Source organism: Pogoniulus pusillus, chromosome 2, assembly GCF_015220805.1.
Source record: "Pogoniulus pusillus isolate bPogPus1 chromosome 2, bPogPus1.pri, whole genome shotgun sequence".
Taxonomy (NCBI): Eukaryota; Metazoa; Chordata; class Aves; order Piciformes; family Lybiidae; genus Pogoniulus; species Pogoniulus pusillus.
Genome location: NC_087265.1, coordinates 34248843 through 34258440, shown reverse-complemented (window position 1 = coordinate 34258440; position 9598 = coordinate 34248843).

Genomic DNA, 9598 nt, shown 5'->3' with positions numbered 1-9598 from the left:
TAGCACACTTTCTGCTTCCCAAACTTGAGTGGTAATGGTCTAGGAGCCAGACTGGGTCTACCAAAACACACAGCAGCTGGATGAGTCAGCTCTTGAGATGTGGCATTGCCTGCATTCTGCATAAGAAGCACCGCAGTTGACTCACCAGTCAGTTGTGCAGCATCTCCCAGCAGAGTATTTCCTGTCCTGCCCTCTTGCCATGTGCATGTGGGGCTTCCCAGGCCCTGCATTAACCACACAGCAACAGTGTGAACTCAAGTGGCTTGAATTTGCAGGAAACCCCAAATTCCCTGGTGACTGTGAAGAGTGAGGCCCTTCAGACTGGGTTTGATAGCACTGAATTCCCAGCTCCCGCCCACTTGCAAATGAGCCAGCCAGATTTCCAGCTTGCATAGCAAGAGGACAGCGTGGGCTAGACAGTGACACATCTACTGAAAATGCAGAGCACAGGGACCCTGAGACCCTTGACCAAGTAAAAGAATCATAGAATCAACCAGGTTGGAAGAGACCTCCAAGATTATCCAGGCCAACCTACCCGCCAGCCCTATCCAGTCAACTAGACCATGGCAGTAAGTGTCTCATCCAGGCTTTTCTTGAACACCTCCAGGGATGGTGACTCCACCACCTCCCTGGGCAGCCCATTCCAATGACAAAGCCTCAGAGTGATATTGTCATCTTTCCATCCAGTCCTCCTCCTGCCCCTTGGAGAATTCATGGTCTTCCAAAACTCATCCCTGACAGAATGGGACCTGTGAGATGCAGGGGTGCTGCAGAGGGAATTTAATGCAAGAGTGCTCTGCTCCTGCCTTGCTTTACCAGGTATAAGTGACACTTCCAGCAGGACCTGATTGTGCTCCAGGGATGGCCCTTCAGGTTGCACCCTAAGCTGTTGTTGGGATGCCTGGTTTTGAGTGCAGTTATCTGCCACATGTTCTAGTTCCCCCCTCCCCCTCCCAGTGCCAGATCCCTTTTGACACACTTTTCAAAGGAACTGCAGAGCTCCAGATGGGACTCATCCAGCTGCCCTCAGCTGCATCCTATTAAGTTTGTGCCCAGCACTTCCACACTAGGCTCTCCCAGCCAGAAAAAGCTTCAGGCTGCTCCTCGTGGCCCCAGCCTTATCCGAGCAGCTCTGCCCTAGAAAAGCAACAAGCTGGTTTTACAAGCTGCCAGTGAAAACTCTCAAGTCCTTCAGGTTCTGTGGAAAATACTACATGTAACTGTGTGTAGCTCTCACATGATCCGAGCCATAATTCTATATGCAGGGATAGTTTTGTCACCAGAGGGACTGACAAAAGTCCAGAGGCCTCACAAATGCTCTGCAGGCTGAATGTAGAAAACAAGCAAGGAGCAGCAAATGTTTTGTGCCTCCTGAAGGTGTGAGTTCTTTCAGGGCAAGAGAGGGATTTCAGAAGTCACAGGCAAGCCCTTTAAGACCTGTTTCTGGAGGTCTGAATTGCTTTCTAGAACAGAACCAGGGAAGAAGCATGAGGCAGGGTCTGACATGCCTTTTGTCTGTGCTTGTGGAGCAGTGAAAGAACTGTGGGATCTAGGTGCTGACCTTCTACGCTTACTTCTGCCCTGTTTCTTTTCTTCAAAGCCATGAAAAAATGCTAATTGAGGGGTAGATGATTTGCTTGTTGGGGCAGAAGTAAAAGACAAAGAGAAAAACTTTAGGGAAAGCAAGTGACAGGGCAAGAGAAAAGGGCTTCAGTTTGTGCTAGGGGTGGTTCAGGTTGTGTGATAGGAGAAATTTCTTCACCAAAACAGTTATCAAGCATTGGAACAGGCTGCCCAGGGAAGTGCTGGAGTCACCATGTCTGGAAGTATCTAAAAACTTGTGGATGTGGTGCTGAGGGATGTGGTTGAGTGGTTGTAACTTAACAGTAGTGGTGAGATTGTAAGCTCTAAGTGAGCTTGGTTGGACTCGGTGATCTCAAAGGTTTCTTCCAACCTTTACAGCTTTATGATTCTAGGATTCTGATTCAGGGTTCTGCTTAGGACCTTCAGGATCACACTACATCAAGTTTGTGCCTCCTAGAAAAGCTTGCTTTCAAAACAGGGTGCTCCAGACCCCTGCAGACACTGTCTGTCGTGTGTCCTTCCAGTGTCTTTCTCCACCAGCTGCCCCAGGCCAGGACTGGGGTAGTATCAGCAGAGCAAAAGTGGTTGCAGGCTCCTTGCTTGCCTGCAGTATCTATTGCAAGACAAGTCTTGCAACTGCTGGCTGACTTCCATGGACAAGGACCTTCTACTGCCAGGCTAATAGATGGATATGCCTTGGATGCAGTACAAGGTCACACAGGAGCTAGGCATATGATTTCTGATTTGTTTCACTCTGACTGCAGAGATCTATTTGTGACACCATAGAAATCCCTTTCTGGCTTACAGCAGTATCTGGGGTTTAAGATGCCAGTAGAAGATAATCTCCCAGTTCTAACACAAGAAAAGCTTGTTTCTGGAAAGCTGGAGGGAACATCAGAGCCATTAACAACAAAACTACCTACTTCAAGCAATTTTCAGCCTGGCAGCCAACAGAGAGCATTCTCAGCTAAAGGAAAAATGAAACACTAGCAGGGATGATCCTGATCATCCCAATGAAGAACAGGTTTTTCCAGGACAGAAGCCTGAAGGATTAGGTTTGATAAGATAAGGAACTCTGCCCTTCAACCAGAGATGCTGGATGAGGCTGAGGCAGGTAGCTACTGGTGCCTGCCCCAGCTGGTCTATCAAACATGTAAGTCTGCTTTGGTATTTGATGTCACAGCTCCCTGAGAGGTCAGAGTACTGAGAAGTTGAAGATGTGGCTATTTTGCTTTGTTCCATGCAGAGTTCATTCTTTGCAGAGGCTTTGGGGTCCATAGGCAGTGATGGCTCCATGCCACAGCAGCCTACACTCCTTCCCCCATGGGACACAGCCCCAGCAGCAGACTCAACCCTGAGGGAAGCATTGGGAGACATGGGTCATTGCAGAGCTGAAACATCAGGCTGGCCAGTTGGAAACTAAGTGACTCAGGAAGTGCAAAGATGGCTTTTGATCCTCGGCTTCTGGGTTTCACCACCCCTGTGTGCTGCTGCAGCAGCCAGACTTGCCTGCACATTGCAGTGCACATCTGAAGGACGCAGGTACCGCAAGGGCTGGCAGGTTGTCTCTCCTCTGCAGTTTGATTTTGTGGAAGGATGTTGTTTATTTCCTCTTGTCAAGTGTCTCCTGGCCTTGTCTGTGTGACTAGGAGCTTGCTGGTGCCCATATTTTCCAGGATAACAGGTCAGATTTAAATTTTCAGCTTAAAAAATGATTTGCTGCTGTCTAGCGTAGGACTGTTGCCAAAGATGGGTAACTCTGAGTGTGTTGTACTCATCCTCACATAAACCAGAGCTTGTCTTCCACAAAGGTTGCTTCAAACCTGCCTGTATAACACTTGTGCCTTCATCCCTTCCTAGTCTCTCAGACAACTGTGCAAAACAAATCTCTTGAAGGTCTCTTGCCAGAAGCCTAGTCTGGGTTATTAATCACAGTATCACAGTATCACCAGGGTTGGAAGAGACCTCACAGATCATCAAGTCCAACCCTTTACCACAGAGCTCAAGGCTAGACCATGGCACCAAGTGCCACGTCCAACCTTGCCTTGAACAGCTCCAGGGACGGCGACTCCACCACCTCCCCGGGCAGCCCATTCCAGTGTCCAATGACTCTCTCAGTGAAGAACTTTCTCCTCACCTCGAGCCTAAATCTCCCCTGGTGCAGCCTGAGGCTGTGTCCTCTCGTTCTGGTGCTGGCCACCTGAGAGAAGAGAGCAACCTCCTCCTGGCCACAACCACCCCTCAGGTAGTTGTAGACAGCAATAAGGTCACCCCTGAGCCTCCTCTTCTCCAGGCTAAACAATCCCAGCTCCCTCAGCCTCTGCTGCATGAGAGCTCAAAAAGCCTTTACCCTGCCTCTACAATACATTTATGGTAGGAAGAGATCTCAAATTTAAAGAGTCACTCTATAACTAACCAGAAAAGAAAGGTTGGCCATGCAGACTGTTCAATAGCTCATTAAAACAACCCCAAACAGGCCCAGGACCAAGAAGTAAGGAGATTCCCACTGCCACCAGATCACTTACTAGTTTGGAGATGTTTTTCCAGACTGCTGCTGTGATGAAGATGTCTGCTACAAGGACCTTCTTCCTCCATAGGTGACACAGGCAAGAACAGACCTCTGGACTTTTTACCATAGCCTTAGCTTTGAGTGCTCTCACAGGTTTCTAGAATTGAGAACAAGAATTGTGAGAGAAAAGAGAAAACACAAGCTGATAAAGAACTCTGTAAGGTGAGGAGGAGTATGATCTCTATGTCCACAGTGGAGATAACAAGAGGCAAGAGGCTGAATAGCAGCAAGAGGTACTTATACTGGACACCAGGACATAGTCTCCAGAAGCAGCAGCATCAGCACTGTAAACAGCAGCAGTGATCTGCACTAAAGCAAACTGCCACTGAAGTAAAGCCATTGTGCTCAGAGCTCTTTAGCAATGGACAAAACCCCACCTGACAGGGGAACAAATATGCAGCCTGTGGGGTAAAACACACTTTTAAGGTAGAAAACTGGCCTAATGACCCCTTCCTGCCTTATTTCTTGCTGCTTCTTTAGTGATTAAAGAAGCCTAAGTTTGATGAGGAAGCATCTTTCATTTAGCTAGAGGATTGTGACAAGAAAAACAGTCTTTAGACAACAGCTTAAGACAGTGGCAATGCCTGGGCTGCTACAGTGTATGCTTTGTACAGTCAAATCAGACAAAGCAGTAAAATAGATGGCTCCCAAAGTTTCTTGCATGATTTTTCCCCTCACCAGAAAACTCATCTCATTTCAAGGAACACTTTACCTCCCAAGACCATTGGAGGTGGAGGCACCAAGAGCCAAAAGCAAATTAAAAAGAATCAAGTATTTTCCCCAGAAGCATGATGTAAGGGGTAGAATGTGCCTGCATTGCCTCCAGCTTCTGCCATTTCATTCTGTTTTCACTTTCGTCATGCTGTCATCAAGAAGAGATACCCCAGCTGCATTTTTGTTTGGTTCAGGGGCATGGACATTAGCCTCTAAGATTTTTGCAGGTACTTCAGAGCTGACAAGTGATTCCTCTGTGTGTCTGCAGCAATGTGTCGGTCCAGGAGCTGAGAGAGTGGGCAGGGAGAAGGGCTGCAGCAATACTGCATTTCACACATTCCCAGTCATCACTCTTGTCTCAGGGTGCAGGGTGCTCCTGGGAGCACCTCTGTAGTTTCCACGTCTCAGGTGCAAGGAACTGTTTAAAAGAAACAAGAAACCCCAAAGAAATAGAAACTAAATAGTACCTGCTGCTCTGTTCAGAAGTATATCAATGATCCTCACAACTTCTTGACGGGGCAACTGCTGGCCCAGCTTGACTGCAGCCTCCCTCTGGATGCATGTCCTCCAAACTTCTCACTGGTCACATGTCCCAGGAGCTCTGCCACAACCTGCTGGGAGAAATCTAGGAGCTAGGTTGTTGCAACATCTACTTTCTGCAGGAAACCATGGAAAGCAGACATTGTGGACCCACCCAGATCCCCTGACAGACAGTGAGGACAAATTTTGAGGGGAAAAACACTGGCAGAGCATGCTTGCTGCATGTGGGCTTAGCTATGGGCAACTGAAGAAGATGCTGTTATGTGTAGGTATAAACATTCATTGTTGGTCTAATTAACAATGGCTGAGCCAGAACAGAACATTTTTAATCCAGTCATTATACAGGGGCCTGTAATGTGAAGGACTTAGTTATTGATAGGAAGCAGCTAAAACTAAAAGGACATAGACATGCTTTGGTGATGTTCCCCTGCCCTGTGCAATGGAGGTCATCAGCATGTCAAATCCTTCCCCTGGAGAAGTATGATGATGACACTGTGTGTGGTGGGGGAGGGAGGGGATGGCCTTCCTCCATGGTCTTGGGTTTACTCAGAATTACTTCTGCCTGTCAACCTTGTAATTCTGAACGGGTTAGAGGCTTTCTTTTGCTCCTTGCCTACAAGCTCACATGCACTGTGATTCTTTCTCCCAATACCACACAGATTCTTAGGAGAGGGAGATGCATGCAGTTGGACAAAACAATGCAAAGCTTAAACTAAAACACACTGGGGAATAACAGAGTTAAAACAAATTGCAAACCCCAGGATAGCGAGAGGCACATCAACACTTACTCTGCTGTTACAGCTAGGAGAGGCTAGAAAATGGGACTCTGCTTCTTGGGAAAACCATAGGCAGAGGAAAGGCTCTTAAGTAAGTTTGAAAACTGTTGATGGTGGTGCTGTGCCTTCTCATCAGTGGTGGGAGCAAGCACTGCAGTGCAGAGAAATGACTCAGACCTCAGGGCTGTACAGGTGTGCTGCACAGTGCTGGACAGGATCTTGTGCTGTACTTGGTGTCCGTGGAGAGAGACAACGAGCAGGGCAATAAACTAACATGAAAACCTGCTCCAGACCTGAAGCCACAATGCTGAGTAGGTCTGAAGAGATGAGCAGTGCCATCCTAGACTTCTGGGGATTCTAAAGAAGAGCAGGTTTATGTTCTTATTTAAAAGAGCTAACTGGGCAGGATATTTCACACAGAATCACACAGAAATATCCAGGTTGGAAAAGACCCTCAGGATCACCAAGTCCAACTTTTAACCCTACTCTACACACCTTCTTTGCCTCAATCTTCAACAGTGGGACAGACTGCCTCCAGGGCAACCGGTCTCCTGAGCTGGCAGATGGAGTCAGGGACCAGTAGAATATCCCTGTGATCCAGGAGGAAGAAGTAGTAAGGGACTTACTGAGCCCCTTGGATCCTCACAAGTCCATGGGACCAGACAGGATCCATCCTAGAGTGCAGAAAGAGCTGGTAGATGAGCTGGCTGAGCCACTCCATCATTTATCAACAGTCCTGGCTCACTGGAGAGGTCCCCAGAGACTGGAAGCTGCCAATATGATGCCCATCCACAAGAAGGGTTGGAAGGAGGAACCGTAAAACTGCAGACCTGTCATCCTGACCTCAGTGCCAGGCAAGTGCATGGAACAGGTCATCTTGAGTGCCATCACAAAGCACCTACAGGATGGCCAAGGAATCAGGCCCAGACAGCATGGCTTTAGAAAGAGCAGGTCCTGCCTCACCAACCTGATCAGGTTACCTGTCTGATGAATGTGGGGCAGGCTGTGGATGTAGTCTACCTGGACTTCAGCAAAGCCTTTGACACTGCCTGCCACAACAAGCTCCTGGCAAAGCTGGCAGCTCATGGCTTGGACAGATTCACTCTGATATGGGTCAAGAAGTGGCTGGAGAGCCAGGCCCAGAGAGTGGTGGTGAATGGTGCCACATCCAGTTGGCAGCCAGGCACTAGTGGTGCTCCCTAGGGATCAGTGCTGGGCCCAGTCCTGTTCAGTATCTTTATTGATGATCTGGACGAGGGGATTGAGTCCAGCATCAGTAAGTCTGCAGTTGACACCAAGCTAGGGTTGTTGTGACCCAAGTGCAGGACCTGACATTTGGCCTTGTTGAAACTCATCCCATTAATGTTGGCCCATTGATCTACCCTATCCAAGTCCCTCTGAAGAGCCTCCCTACCCTCATTCTAATCAACACTGCCACCTAACTTGGTGCCACCTGCATTTCTCTCTTGGTTACCACTTTACCTCTCTTACATCAGTTTTTTTGCTCTGTTTTTCAGGATGACAGTCCCACAGTACTGTCACAGCCTGTCCCATTGCCCTTTTTCCCCCCACAGGTTCTACGACACATGTTCTAGGAGTAAAGTGGCCCCAGCAATCCTCACCTTCCACAGGCATCATCTTCCCATGAAGGGCTGTGAATCAGTGTTGCATCAAAATAGGAGAACTTAGTCAGAGAAAATCAGAAAAATGTGGCCCAAATTCTGTTGTTACATAAACTACCTCACTGAACATCTGGAGAACATCTGAAGTTTAACAAGTCAGGCCTGCAGGCAAGAAGCATTTTTAACCTTCCCTGTAACATAAGCATAAAAATTGAGACTGCAAAGAGGGAAGTAAATACAACCAGAAATGGAAGACAAAAAAAAATGGGTCTGGCACGACAGGATTGACTTTAGCTCAAATACTCAGTGAGGGCTTCTGCCATCCTGCCTGGGCAGCAGACAAGAGTGGGGAGAGAGGAGGCAGCTCAACACAGTGCTGGGCGCTGATGAAAAAGTCCTGCTGGTCTCTGTCTTCCAGCTCCTCACAAGGCTCTGTTTAAGCCTGTCTTGCTTCTGGTCAAAATTGAATTTAAAGGGGACTTTTTTTGTTTTCTCATGGGTAAAGCTGATAAGCAGAACTGAGGCTTGAAAACAGACAGATTTTGTTGGGTTTGCATTTTCTTCCCCCTTTGGTGAAGGGAAAAACCAGCACAGTTGGTGGGAATTAAAGCGCATGGAAACAGGAAAAATCCCTCCTGTTGCCTGCTTTTTTAGTTAAAAAGCTCTAAACCAGCCTAAAGTCAAAGGCAGCTTTCTGCAGGTGTCTTCTGCATTCGTGCATTTGCCGTGGTCTGACTCTGGGGTGTGTGAAGCCCTTGTTTCCCACCAGCTTTTGCTGGCAGAAGTGCATCCTGCTGGCTGGGCAGCCCTAGCAGTAGGTGTGTAACCCAGGAGCTCGTCTGTGCTCCGTTCTCTTCCTTCAGGGATGATTCATGCCGAGTACTGCAGTGTGCCATTAAGAAATGCTTCTTGAGCTGCTACAATAACTGCCTTTATAAGGGCAGACTTGAAGGTGTTTTCCCTGACTTTCCACAGAGAGGAGAGCAAGACATCTGATACAAACCATAGCCACCCGCAGAGCCTCCCTAGAAGAGCTCCTCAGACTTTCCAGCTGTGAGTAAGGTGTCCCCGGCTCAGCAATGCAGACAGAGAGCCCAAAAAGCATCTGAACTGAGATACTTGGCCAGGAGAAAGCATGACTAAGAGAAGGACATGAGACAAGAGGGAAGAAAAGCAGTGCCTCTCCGTTACAGAAATAGGGCATGAATGTGGTCCACTGTCTGAGGAGCAAGTGATTGTGCATGAATCCACAGCAGGAGTTTGCAACAAGGCCCTGGGACATATAGGTGTGGCCTTGGAGCTTCCACAGAGACAGGCACCCTTCAGAGTTGCCTTAGGATGTAAACCAAAAGTCTGGGGAGCAGTGAGCCTGGCGAAGCTGGATGAGATGTTTGTTACCTCAATCGCTACCCTTGTCACAGAGCATCATCATCATGTGCCCAGGAAATGAGAGAGATGCTGAACTTCTAAGGAGAGATGCTGAACATAAGCAGAAAACAAATGCAGCTTAGCTCTTTATCTGACGTTCACTATCCCTCTGCACTTGGTCTTCTAGAAACAAGAGTACCTACCTGTGTAGATGGGGAATCTTTTTGCAATCAAAAGGCAAATGAAAGCTGCATAAGCATTTTCCATTCTTCAAGAGCTCGTGCTCCTCTCATAATTTTTTTATGTGCTGTTTAATAGCTGGAGAGAATTGACAGCATTTCTCAAATCCCTGGCACTCAGCAGGAGCTGTATTTGTGATGCAAAAGTAAGAGATCTCTCTTTCTTCTACGCTTTTATGCGAGGAA